Source organism: Parus major, chromosome 4A (assembly GCF_001522545.3).
Source record: "Parus major isolate Abel chromosome 4A, Parus_major1.1, whole genome shotgun sequence".
In the NCBI taxonomy this organism is placed as follows: Eukaryota; Metazoa; Chordata; class Aves; order Passeriformes; family Paridae; genus Parus; species Parus major.
The window spans coordinates 6031448-6045589 of record NC_031772.1 but is presented as its reverse complement, the minus strand read 5'-3'; positions in this window follow the sequence as shown (position 1 = coordinate 6045589).

Below are 14142 nucleotides of genomic sequence, written 5' to 3'. Positions count from 1 at the left end.
GCAGGATTGGTGATGCCCAGAGGAACAGGATTGGTGATTCCCAGGGGTGCAGGATTGGTGATGCCCAGGGGAGCACTCAGTGCTCCAGGCCGGTTGATAAGGTGGGGATTGGTCCCAGGTTGGACTTAATGATCTTGGAGATCTTTCCCAGCCTCAGTGATTTTGGGGTTCTGTGACTGGTCCAAAAAGGGCTCTGAACAGCTTAGCAGGACTCCAGGTGGGTCAGTGTTCCATTGCCACAGGGGTTCTGGCTGTCTGCTGGCCACCATGCCAGGTAATGAGCCCATTGCCAGCTCTGAAATAATCTAAACAATTCTCACTTTGCCAAGCATCTGCACATCCATTCAAACCTCAAATCCAGGAGCTCTAACACAGCATGAGCTGGAGGCAGAAACAGCCTTCCTGCAAAAGATAAACTTCTCCCTGCACCCCTGTGTCCCAGGGGACTTTTCCTTTTTCTATGGAAAGCTGGCAGGTACAGGACCCACCGGCACGGAGAGCTCTCCAAGGGCACTCAGTGCATCCTGTACAACACTTTGCCAAAAAAGATGAATCAGGTAAGCCCAGTCTGAGATGAATTGGAGGGAAGTGTGATCCATTCACAGGTGGAGTGTGAGTGATGACCACAGACAAATTCTCTGAGTAAACTCTCCATCATGGATTATTCATTCATCTCAGCTGCTTATGAGGAAAGAGCAGAAAGCTGAAAATGTTCCAGTGCCAATTATTTATTGAAGGGATGTTCTCCTTGGCAGGCTCAGAACACTCAAGCACGGTGTTTATCCTGCCTTCCTTGGGAGGGGCTGGATGGGCAGAAATGGGAAAATCTCTGCCGGTGTTCAAGCTGAATTTCCCTGCCTTGAGTTTCATCACCTTTATTCATAGCTCCACAGCTTTTGGGCCATTCTGGACAATATTTCTTCCTTTTCAGTGTTTACACCCTTCAGATATTCCTAGACAGCCATTATATTCCCCGTTACTCTTCTCCTGGCCTGGCTGTATTTCCTTATTTTAATCTTTCCCCATCATCAATCCCTCCTTCCCCTTCATCATCTGTGCTGCTCTTGCCTGAATTCCCTCTGATTTGTCGACATCATTCTTGTTTATGATTCCGAGATCTCATTTAGCATTTGATTTCTGCCAAAAATAAAATTGAGCTTGATTGTTTTCGCTGATGACTGAAGGAGACATGAATTGTTGCTTGGAAAACAGTCCTTGAGACAGCAATATGTGAGGGAGGGGAAAGCAAGGCAGCTCCATCAGGCAGACAAACACCCAGATAATGCCGGCTCCGGCTCAATTGGATCTCGGGAGCTGGGACGTGCTGACAGTAATAGCCCCCACTATTGGAGTGTTTAGCTTTTAAACAGAAATGGGAGTTATAACTCAGGCCCTGGCATAAATCACCAAGCCAGGAAAATCTCACAGGTACAGGCCTGCACAATAAACTGGGCTGAAATTCCTCATCCTTGAGGAAAGGAGCAAAATTGCAGCTTCCTTTGTGTGGGAAAGTGAGGGGGGGCTTGAGTAGGATCCAGCAGCTTGGTCACTGAGACCTTCAGCTGGGAAAGTCACAATGGGCTTTGGCAGGGGAGGTCTGAATTGCCACAGGGCTGGGAAAGACAGCGGCGAAGGGCAAAGTCAGACTGCAGAAGGATCTTCATCCAGGGAGGGAGATCCAGCCTGGCCACCCCGAGAGCAGCACTGGGACTGGCACCCACTGCCCACACCTCCCAGGGCTGTCCATGGGCAGTGCCTGCCTGGAACTGTACCTGCACCTGTACCTGCACCTGCACCTGTACCTGCACCTGTACCTGCATCTGCACCTTCATCTGTATCTACACCTGCATCTGCATCTACATCTACACCTGTACCTTCATCTGCATCTGCAGCTGCGCCTGTACCTGCATCTACACCTGTACCTGCATCTGCATCTGCATCTACATCTACAGCTGGACCTGCATCTGCACTTTCATCTGTATCTACACCTGCACCTGTACCTGCATCTACATCTGCACCTTCATCTGCATCTACACCTGTACCTGTACCTGCATCTACATCTGCACTTTCATCTGCATCTACACCTGCACCTGTAGCTGCCTCTGTACCTGTACTTGCACCTGTACCAGCCCTGGGTGGAGCTGTGGGGTGTTGCTGCAGGGTCTCCACCATTTCTGGCCATCAGGTGATGTCATTTCTGTCTCCAAATCCTGGTTTTAGGGACCTGGTGTTGTTCACCTGGGTGACCAAAAGCTGGCTCCAGCCTGTGACTCTTACAGGTGTCTCCTTGTGACTTCCCTGAGGAGGACAGACGTCCCTGCCAGTCCCAGCCAGCGGCTGGCGCTGTCCCCAGGATCTCTTCAGCCACCGCTGGGACAGTGCTGCTGCCAAACGTGGAATCACAGAAGGCTTGGGGTTGAAGGGATTTCATCTCGTTAGACTATTCCATGATTCCATGGATTTACCCCCTCGGGAAGTCACCGTGTGTCCGTGGCCTGGGCAGCCCGGGGCACGGCAGTGTGTGAGTCTGGGCGGATGGGAGGGAGCAGCAGTGACCATCCTGTCACATCCCAGCTGCAGGAGCAGCACCGCAGGAGAGGGGTTGCAGTCGGGAATGCTGTCCCCATAGCGGCTGAAAATCCCCCGGATCTGAGATCCACATAAACCCACAGAGCAGGTGGGGGCTGGTTTTCCCTGGGAAGCAGCTACCTTCCAGGGAGACCCCGAACAGAGGATCTGTATCTCCGGGGGATTTCCATTTAAATGCTCCTTGGCAAAATCCCTTTAAAAAGCTGCTGATGACTCGTGGAAAGCTTTGGAAAACATGCTAATTACTGGGAAACAATGCTGCATCTCCATGGCTAGAGCCCCTCTGATTCCCTCCCTCCCTTCCCGGCACCACCAGAGGCATTTCCATGAGAAGGGCAGCTTTGTCTCTCCGGACTGTTCGTGCTGCTTATTCCTGCACCTGAAGTCAGGCCTCAAAGTGTGGGATCCCTCAAGGCATCTCCACAGCAACCCCCCTTCCCTCCCCCGAGCAGGGCTTAGGACAGGGAGCTCCTGTCACCCCCGGGAGTGGCACAATTAGGGACGCGATTCATTAGCGTTATTACTATGCAGGGCGTGTGCTGCAGCAGCATCCCAAAGCTCCCGTCAGGATCAGGTATCCTGTGTGCTGGGAGTGTGTAAAACAGACACAGCCCCTGCCTCTGGAAACTCCACTGGCTTCTGCAAGGAACACGAGTTTCAGCAGTGGGGAGGACCCCGGCTGTCCCTGCTGTCACCTCCCAGCGCTCCGACCCCACCAAGGGCTCTGTTCCAACGGGAGCGTCAGCTCGGGAATCAACTCCCTGCACCGTGGAAAAAGCCATGGTACTTCTTGGCTTCACTTCTCTTTGGTTTGTTTTGCTGTGGCCGAGCTGGGATAGGATGGATGCGGTTTCATCCCTTCCCACGGGCAACATTTGGTTGGGGGATGAAATACCCGTGAACATCCCCAATAAAAGTCAAGAAAAATGTCAGCGAGGGCTTGGACCGTCTTGCAAGGAATACTGATCCCTCCTGATGAGAGGGAGCAGGAGGGAAGGGGAGAGGACCCTGGTTCTGAACATAACCCAAATGCCTGTAAGGAAAACCCTAATTCTGGGGGTTTTGTGTGCCCCAAGATCCGTCTGCTCCTCGTGTCGGTGTCAGAGCCCTCCTTCTCTCAGGCTTTTAGAGACCTGCCCCATGAGTCATCACCTGAATCCGAACTAGTTCATCGGGTAGGGATGTACAGACATTCCAGGTTTGCTCAGGAGCAGTTGGATATTTTCCTGTTGCTCAGGGGGACAGGGACAAAGCGATGGAAGAGGAGGGAGCTGCGCAGGGAGAGGGAGGCACGGCTGAGCCGCACTGCGGGAACACGGAGCGTTCCCATCGGCCAGGGGACAGCCGGGAACACACACAGCAGCTCCAAGATGACAACAAAGCAGAGGGATGGCAGCAGCTCCAGTCCCCGAGCTGGCACCAGGCGGCCAAGGCTGGCAGAGCCATCCCTGCAGCAGGTGCAGTGCCAGGCGTGTCTGCGAGCAGGGAGTGGGATGTGCCCGGGACATTCATTACCCAGGCCAGGAGAGGTTTCAAAAGGAAACAATCCCGTGAACACTCACTTCCCCACACCCAAATTCCTCCTTTTTCCTAGAGAGGCAAGACCAACGTGGCTCTTTGCATCCGAGCAAGGGATTAACCATCCACGGTGCCACAAAGCAGATGGAAACCTTCCAGGAAGTCAGCACCCTTGCGCTGCTCTCCCTCTAAATGCTTTGGCTTCCTGCAGGAAAATGAAATCCATTAACAAGTTCCACCCCTGCTCGGAATTCAAGGCTAGAACTGTCAATGCTTTGGGAAGGAGCTAAATGGGGGGATTTCCATAACAATCAGCAGCTACAGCATTAATCCATAGTCATATTAACCTGGGATGACAAGGACACGTCTGGCTGTTGTCTCTAATGTAATCTGCCATTGTGCCCGGCCCCGCTGAGCCCGGCTTTGTGCTGGGACTGGGCTGGGAGCAGCTCCTCTCCCCGGCTCTGGCCACAGCTCCGAAAGGAGAGAGGGGGAAGCATTACCGTGTGTGTGTGTGCCCGATGCGGGTGTGCGCACAGCCTCTCCGTGCTCCGCCTGCGCCCCGGGCTCTGCGCCCTGCGCACCGAGGGCTGCTGCTGTCGGGCCTTTGTGAGGTGTCAAATACACCCCGAAAAACGAGGGAAACGGCAGAAATTCCGGTGTGGGATGGGGTCTCTGTGGGGGAATGTGTGGATGTAGCGCTGGTGTGGGTGTGCTGGGCGTTCAGTGTGGCTCCCGGGCTCTGTCCCTGAGGATCTGCAGGCACGGCGATGCTCCCACGCCAGGCGCTCACAGGTGGTGCTGGTGGCGATCCCGGTGGTGCGAGGGCAGCTCAGGGGGATGGAGGAGGTGTCTGCGCCTCTGCTCCTTTACAGCGCTGGCAGTGCGTTCCCTGCAGGGCTGGGCAGCCCCACTGACCCTTCCCTTTCCCTCATTTTGCTGTATTTGCCTTCCTAGAAGCAGCACCTTCCTTCTCTGTGTGGAAGGTGCCCTGAGCTTGCTGCAGGATTAGGACGTGGATACAGAGCTGCAGTGCCGTCCACCCCACCCCAAATGAGCCTCGTTTCTGGCCCTTCTCTCTTCAAAAATCTTCCAATCCATTCCGTGATTTCTGTGTTACTATTTAGTTCTATTGTAAAGGGGGTGGAAATCGGAAACTCTGATTCACCAGGATCTTTGTACAGAAACTTCACACGCTGGAACAATTAATTATCCATTAAACCCTTTGTCTGTGTCATTGCATTGTTCCAGGCTCCCACTGAAGCCCCTCAGCGAGGCAGTCGGGCTGCCAGCTTGTGAGTGTGGTTAATCAGCTAACGAGCTTAGAAATACAATAGACACAGCAACACGGTGCTTTCCGAGAGCCACGATGCCCAAGGGTCTCCAGCCACTCCAGAAAACATGGAATTAGCCAGGGTTTGGCCCCACTGAGGGCCAGTAGAGCTGAGAGGGACACGGTGCTTGGAGATGTGACATTAAAAAGCTTCTACCAGCTCCAGCATCATGGAATGGTTGGGGTTGGGAAACCCGCCTTGTTCCACCCCTTGCCATGAGCAGAGGCACCTTCCAATATCCCAGGTTGTTCCAAGCCCTGTCCCACCCAGCCTTGAACATTTCCAGGAATGGGGAGTCCACAACAACCTTGGGTAACCAGTGTCTCAGGGTATCCGGGATTCAGGGAGTGATGGGGGCACGCGGGTGGACAGGTCACAGCGGGCAATGGGGGCAGCACCCAGCAGGGCAGCAGCTCCAGGGCACTACGAGGTGGATTTAATGGGGAAAAACTGCTGAGAAACTGGGAAAATTTCAACTTTGCTGAGGTGAGAGGTGACGCTTGTGTCTGGAAAGGTGTTGCTGTGTGGATGAAGTCTGGGAAAGGCGGCATTGCAGGGAAGCAGGTGGAGGCATGAGGTCTTTGAGGATACTTTTAATGACAGAAATTTTGTCTCCGTTGTATTTAGGCCTTAATTACAGCAGCCATAAAGGTGTTTATTTCCTGGCGACGAACGGCGGGCCAAGGAGAGAACTCTCTCATCAGCTCTTACAAGTTTCAATTACTTTTTCTCAATTATGTTTATGTTTTCCTTGCAGCTTTCGGGAACAGCCCATGGGCAGAGGCACTGTTCCCAGGAGGACAAAGAAGGTCAGGAGACCAAGCCACAGAGGCTGGAGAGCTTTGGCCAAGGTCAAAGCGGACAAAAACCAAAAATTTAATTGCAAAGGTGGATGAAGGGGTTTTTAGATGACCAACATCCAAACCTGGAGCTTTCAGGGCAGTTTTTCAGTCCAGTTTCTCACTGGCCTTCCTTGTGAGAACCTCTTTATGGCCTTTGTGTGCCCATGGGACACTTCATGGCCATGGCTGGGACACGTGTGGTTGTGTCTGCTGGAAAAGGCTCTGCCTCCATGCTCCTTTAACCCAGCCATGGCCACAAGTCCCTCACAGGCTCTGGAACAACGATCAGTGAGTGATAAAAACCCAGAAATCACTCCCAGGTTTAGTCTCCCAAAGTTGAAATTTTTCCATGACTATGCCACAAACCTCCCGGCCTGAAAGCCCTGGAGAGCAGCGGAGATAAGAGCAGCTATCAGCTTGAAGAGGCTCAGGCAGATAAGCATCTTGCCTTGGAACAGCTGATAAAGCTGCAAGCTGGGAGGAATCTGTGCCAGAGCATGGGAGTGACAGGAGCTGGGAATGTCTCTTTGGAGGAGGGCTGTGGATGTCCTGCAGTGTCACTGACCTGTGCAAGACACCTCCCCTGGTGCTGAATCCTTGTTCCCAGCCCTTCCCCTGGATGGAGCACGAGGGGCTCACAGCTCTGTTCCTCGCCCTGACCCGTCCCTGCTCTGGCTGTTTGCTCCCTCCACTCTCTCAGACATGTGTAAAAGTCATAACTGGGAGGAAACAACAGTGAAATGGCCTCAAGCTGCACCAGGGGAGGTTTAGATGGGCCATTAGGAAGAATTTCTTCACAAAACATATTGCAAAGCATCAAACAGGCTGTCCAGAGTGGTGAGGGAGGTACCATCCCTGGAAGTGTTCAACACTGTGTGGATGTGGCACTGGGGGACACAATTTAGTGGTGGGGTTAAGTTGACCATTGGACTTAATGATCTCAAAGGTCCTTTCTAACCTTAGTGATTCCATGATTCTCTTCTAAGATGTCACCAGTTTCTTTTTCCATAGGATTCTCTCCTCATGCTGCCACAGAGGGTCCTAATCCATCCCACATCTCCTTTTGAAAGCTGCTGGGGAAAGAACCAAAAATATCCTTCCCTTTTCCCTGCAGAGGGGGAGCCTTGGGGTGGGCAGGAGGCTGCAGAGATCCCAGCCAAGTGCTGGGGACACAACACAGAGAGTGAGGGAAACTCTGACACCCCTGGTGCTCCACTGCCCCCAGCCCCATGTTCATTGCTGCCAGGTCCTGTGGCTGTGGGGGATCTTGGCACGGGGGGTGACAGCCCTGGCTGGATGGATAAAGGAGCAAAAATGGGAATATTAACAGCTCCAGCAGAGTTACTCCTGTTTCCTGCCCCAGATAGCTCCCAAGGCTTTGGGCACAGCTGTGGTACTGGACAGGTGAGAACAGGGGAAAATCCCTGCCGGGACACACGAGTGCCTCCAGCCCTTACCCAGTGCCATTTCTACTTCAGTTTGTCTCTGGGGCAAACCTCGGAGGCTCCCAAGTCCCCTCCTGCCCCGGGGTTGGTGGCCCCGGGTCCCCAGGCAGGAGCAGAGAGCCCTGCGAGGGCTGGAGCAGATTTGCTGACTCGGGGAGTGTTTTGTGCCGATGGCTCAGCGCTGTTCATTAGCGGGGGAAGGAACACGTCCCCCACCCCTCCCCCCTTCCCAGGCCAGGTGGAGACATGATTTATTGCGCTCTTTAGTCATTATTCTCAGTTACCCAATTATGTTTTCTTAAAGTTAAAAATGCAAGAACTTGGTTGCGGCTGCATCTGGGGATTCTGCAGCATCTGGAAGATGGTTAGGAAAATAAAACCCAGAGGAAACCAGGAACAACAACACCAGCAGCTTCTCGAGTGCTACCTGGCAGTGATGTCCCCACCGGGTCACGGGGTGACAGAGCTCCCCAGGCCCTGACCCCGGGCTTGGCAGAGACAAGAGGGGCTGACACCAGGCAGGGGCGTGCCAGCATCTGGGGCATTTGGTCCTACTTAGCAAAACCTGCTCTTGCCTAAACCCAGAACAGAGCAGGGAGGGCTCGGCACAAGACAGATAAGGCTGCAGTGCTGCTGACTCAGCGCTTCCCCTCACTGGCTCCTCCAGCACTGCCAAGGTGCGTTTGGAATCACTGGATCATCAAGGCTGGAATAGCCCTCCGAGATCATCGACTCCAGCTGCTCCAAAGCCACCACTCAGCCATGTCCCCAGGTGCTCCAGCTACGTGTCTGTTCAATCTCCCCAGGGATGGGAGCTCCACCACTGCCCTGGGCAGCTGTGCCAGGGCTGGACAACACCTGGGGGGAAGAATTTTTCCTTAATATCCAATTAAACCTCCCCTGGAGCAACTTGAGGCCATTTCCTCTTGTCCTGTCTTGCCCTTGCCTGGAAGGACGGCAGATTTTGGGATGGCTGAAGATAGCTTCCCACTGTGTCCCATCTATTTCAGGAGCCCAGCCTTGGAGCAGCTGGTTCCCAAAGGAGGATGCTCTTCAAAGCCAGGGAATTCATTACAGATTCCCAGGTGATGCTAAGGTCTGGAGGGGAGAGTAACGGTGCTGATTTACTCCTGTTGGTATTTTTGCCTCTCCTCTCCCCGTGTGAAACACGTGGCATTCCTGCTGTTCAGGCATTCCTTAGGTGCAGGGTTATTTTTGCCTGTTTGCTGATGCTCAGATTCCTCCCTGCCCGTTTCCAGGTCAGGTCCCAGCACACCTGGAGCTCCCCACCCCTTCCCTGTGCTTTCATCTCCCCAGCCCGCTTCCTACCTGCCTCCTCTTGGGATCTCTCCCCCTTGGCTTCCCCTCAGAGGGCTGCAAGGAGAACAGAGCCTCCCAAGACTCCCAGTGCCTTCAGCATCTTCTCCAGCATCTTCTCCATCATCCCTGCAGCACCCAGTGCCCAGACCTGCTCCTTTCCATGCCAGCAATCCCGATTTCCACAGGGTCTCTTGCCAGCACGGGGCTCTGGTTAAAGATCACCTTAGCTGAACATGTCTGGGGCACATGGAAGTGGTTTTTTCCCAGTTTGGTGCCTCCCCCAGCTCTCTGCTCTGCTTCCCTGTCATTGCCCCAGTGAGCTGAAAATGTCACTGCTGCCACCACAACCACGTGTGCCTGCAGAGCCCAACGAGGCACTTAATTAGGTGGGGGAAGAGATGGTTTTTTCCTGCCTGACCACATCCCACCCCCGAGTCAGCGGCTGCTCAGAGCCATCGATAAGCCCAGTGTCCTGGTTCACAGCCTCTTTGCAATTACAAATGGAGAAAACATAAAGAAAAAGACCTTAAATCATCTAAATTAAAGCTCTGAGAACTGTGCAGTTCCACTGCCTCAGATTAAACAATCACAACACCACAGCTTTTCCTTCAGCCCTGATGAGGAATTTGGGCAGGGCTCCATTTCTAGGACAAGGGGGGATGGTTTCAAATGAAAAGGTTTATTTAGGTCAGATACAGGGAAGATATTTTTTACAGTGAGGGTGGAGAGGTCCTGGCACAGGGTGCCCAGAGGAGCTGTGGCTGCCCTGCCCCTGGAAGTGCCCAAAGCCAGGCTGGACAGAGCTTGGAGCAACCCAGGATAGTGGAAGATGTCCCAGCCCATGGTTGGAGCGGCACTGGATGACCATGAAGGTCCCTTCCAACCCAAAGTATTCCCTGAACTGCCCAGCCAGTGCCCTGGAGATGCAGACATGAGAACACTACTCCAGGGACACAGGAGCTGCCTGCTCTGCCTGCCCCTTCTCCAGCATCCCAGACCCACTTCTCCCTGGCAGGGAGGTGAGAAATGACTTCAATCATGTCGAGAATCAGCCCCTCCTTTAAACATATTTCAAATCTAGGAAAGGATCAAATCCTTGGAAGGACCAGGCATTCTTCTGACTGGTCACACACACACACACTGACCTCAATCCAACACATTCCCATCTCTGGAATCCTCAGGTACTAATGCAACCATTCTTTACTCATTCCCTAATTACCTCATTACCCATGGAAAAGAGGGAGAGCCTGTCCTTTCAGGAACAGTCCCCGATCCTGAGGGAAAATCCTGAGGGGATTCTCCATTTCAGGCACTTTCCTTCAAGCTGACAATTCCCTACTCCACGGGGTGTTCAGGTGCTGTTTATGCAGGAGCAGAGCAGTTCATTATGCTGATGGCTGAGATGAGAGATAAGGGATTGCCAAGGAAACACGGCTTTGCAGTGACATCCCAGGTGGTGATGCTCACGTTTTGGGAGAAGTGGGGGCTCACTCGGGGCTGGGGCACCCCCAGCATGTGTAGGGATGGGAACAGCTCTGAGCCTGATGTCTCCTGGCTTCCCACCACACAAACAAACCCCCAAAATGAATTCCTGCAGCTTTGACTGGTGTTTTGTTTCATTTACATTACAGGATTTGGTTTGGGGGGATTTTGGGGGTGCTGAACAGCAGGAGGGGAAGGGTCCCCAGGGTCTCCTGTCTGGGAAGAGCCACTGAGAAGGTGGGAACAGGGGGACAAGGGCTTTGCAGTTACCCAAAAACATCTGATGACACAAAGTGAGAGAAGGGTGGCTCAAGGGGTTTGGAGGGGAGTGCTGGAATTTAACCTGGCAGAAGCAAATCAGGAATGAATGTCAAGGAAGAAATGAAAAGGATTTCCAATGGCTCTTGTTGAACCAGAATGGTTTCCCAAAAGGACTGGGGACAAACTGTGCCATGGGCTGCCTTGGACAATGGGGGATGAGGGTCAGGCTGGCCTGGTTAAAGTGCAGACCCTGGGCTCTTTGAGACCTGCAGATGACTCTGGTGTCCCCAGGCACGTCCCTGTGGCTTGGCTCAGCTCAGCTCAGCATGGCTCAGTTTCTGTTTTCCAGGAAAAACAGGCAGGAAAAAGGAGAAATGCTTTAAAATAACTGGAGAAGGAAATGGGGTTGGAGGTTGGAGGGAAACAGAAGCTTGTCACTTGTTAGGAGAAACCCAAAATAAACGGGACAACATCCAGGCTCTTCAAACCAGAAATGTGACCTAATTTTCCTTTCCAGTGATGAGCCAACTCCCTCCCCCCAGCAAGAGCTCTCCCAACCACCCAGCCACGAGCCCTGGGACCCCCAGTGCCCCCACACAGTGCAGGGTTGGGTGTTCAGGGAGAGCCAAAGGGCACTGCAGACAAAACATCAACAACTAAAACCATTCACAGCTGAAAACATCAACAACTGAAAACATTCACAGCTGAAAACATCAACAACTGAAAACATTCACAGCTGAAAACCTTGAACGATGCTGGGTCCATGGCAAGTCCAGGGGAAGTGGTGGCTGTGGGTCCCAGGTGAATCAAGAAATCATGGTTTGGGTGGGAAGGGACTTCAAAGCCGTCCAGTCCCACCCCTGCCATGGGCAGAGACACCTTCCACCATCCCAGGTGGTCCAAGCCTCATCCAACCTGGCCTTGGACACTTCCAGGCAGTCACAGCCTGTGCCAGCACCTCACAGGGAAGAATTCCTTGCCAAGATCCCATCTAACCCTGCCCTCTGGGGAGCCATTCCCCTTGCCCTGTTCCTCCAGGCCCTTGCCCAAAGTGACTTTTGGTGCTGGGGAAGCTGCCTGCTGTGGCACTTGGCCATGGGAGGTGACAGGGCTGTCCTGACCCTGCTGCCACAGGTGGGCGTGGGGCTGCTGGATGTTCCCACCCCTCTGCATCCAGGGACAGCACCCAGAATATCTGTGGCTTTTTTCTCCTCAGAACAAGGAGAGCACGTAGTAATTGTATCGAAGCGTGCAAATAGCAGAACAAACAAAATCCTCAACTTGATAGGAGCAGGGGTTGTTGTAGCTAGGAAAAAAAATGATCAAAAACATGTCACACAGGAAAAAGGGTTTCCATTCACAAAGAAATCATTATGGTTAATTTAATTCATTGTAGCATTTAATATAAAAAAGCTTTTCTACAGAGACTGGGAAAAAAGCCAACATTTATATATAAATGGGTTTTATTTTAAAAGCTAATGCAGTGGGCAGGATGCTTCGGGGTTATTTTCTCTCCCTCTTTCTTTCAGCGCATATGCAAAGCTGGTATTGTATCCAAAAAACAAGGAATTTGCTGCTATCTAAAGTTTACAAATTGCTTTTTTTCAAAAGCACCATTTCATATCCCTTAGAAATGGAAATGACAGGGTTTTATCTCCTCGACTGCCTTTCCCTCTGCTTTTTTAAAGTTACTTATATTAGTGTCCAAGGCACTGATTTGCAGAATGGGCTTTAAATATTCCGCCACTGCTGTCCCTGGGAACGCCTGGCACCCGAACTGCTGCCCTGGGTGTGCCCCTGGAGCTGCCCTGGGAGGCTGGAAGGAGAATCAGCTGCAGGGGACAGATGGTTCCTGAGTGACTGGTCTGATCAAATACCTTCAGCCAGGGAATTGCAGGGGAAGGAAACATATGGCACATCCCACGTGTGCCCCCTGTCCCAGGGCTGGGGCTGTGTGTGGCACTGGTGCCCCGGGTTAGAGAGAGAGGAGAGTGCTGGGGACAGGGCTCAGGGTGGGAAGGTGGCCCCCACCTGGTGCAGAGCAGAGCCTCCTCCCCACCAGCCCTTCCCTGGGCTCCGTGTTCCCACAGTCTGTTGGTGATCCTTGGCTGCAGAGCCTCTGTCTGCAGTGGGGCCAGGATGGAAACCTGTTCCCAGGTATGAGCTGTGCCACCCTGCCTGCCTTTCCCACTTACTATCCTGCTTGTCCCTTGCTTCTACTTCATCCTGTCGTTTCCATGTCCTTAGTCACAGATTCATTGATTGGGTTGGGTCGGGAGGAACTTAAAATTCATCTTGTTCCAACCCCTTCCACTGCACCAGATTGCTCCAAGCCCTGTCCAACCCCTCTCCTTCAGCCTCCTTTGGGATACTCCTTTTATGTATTTGAGGAGCATCATCTCATCCCCCTTGGATCTGTCCTCTCCAGGCTAAACACACTCCAGACTTTCAGCTCAGGTCGTGGTTCTGAGGCCTCCAGATGCTTCCTTGCTCCTTCCTTGGCATTGCCTGCACCCAGCACAGATGGGAACTCAACCTGTAAAGGTCCTTGCCACCTCTGCACCTCCTGCTAGGGCAGGATCCTGGCTGGATTTTTATTTCCCTTCCTCTAAGATATCCCTTCAGGGATTCTCAAACTGTTCACCAAGCCCAACAAAGGCAGCCACATCACAGGTGTGGAGCAGGGAAGATTATCCCACTGTGGAGCAGCTCAGCAGAAACCCGAGCACAGCAAGGTGAAGCACCTTGCCCAAGGTCATCCAGGAGTGGGGAATGCCAGCCAGGGCACTCCCTAAAACCCCACGCTTTCATAGACACCTCCACAAAGCCATTTCCTTTGTAAAATGCCAACTGCTATTAAATCCCTGGACTTCTTAGCCTTGGAATTGCATCCCTTACCCTCTCCCAGTGCTCGGGGCTCTGTTCTGGCTGTATCAGCTGGCAGGACACCCTTGTCCTGGGGAAGCATCTGCACGAGGCCAGCACTGATTTCTGAGGGGTTGAGGCTCCACCTGAGCACCTGCTCCTCAGGCCTGGGCTTGTTCCTGCTGCTGTCCAGGCACCTTGGCCGGGAGCTTCAAAGCAGGCAGGATCGGCCCTCTTCCAAAGGCGTGGAATGCAAAGTTTGGGAAGCGTGCCGGAACCGCTACGTCTGTACCCATATCCCTGATTTATTGCCCCTGGTGTCTGTTGCTGCTCAGGACCGGAGTTCCTGTTCAGACCTTTGCTTTTCCATGCCAGTAGCTTTGGCTTTTCAGCAGGAAAGCCTTCTCCCTGGATTATGCAAATACTCAGTGCATTGTCGTTCCCTGTTTGCGTTACGTTCGCCTCCCCTTTGCTTTGATTAATGCT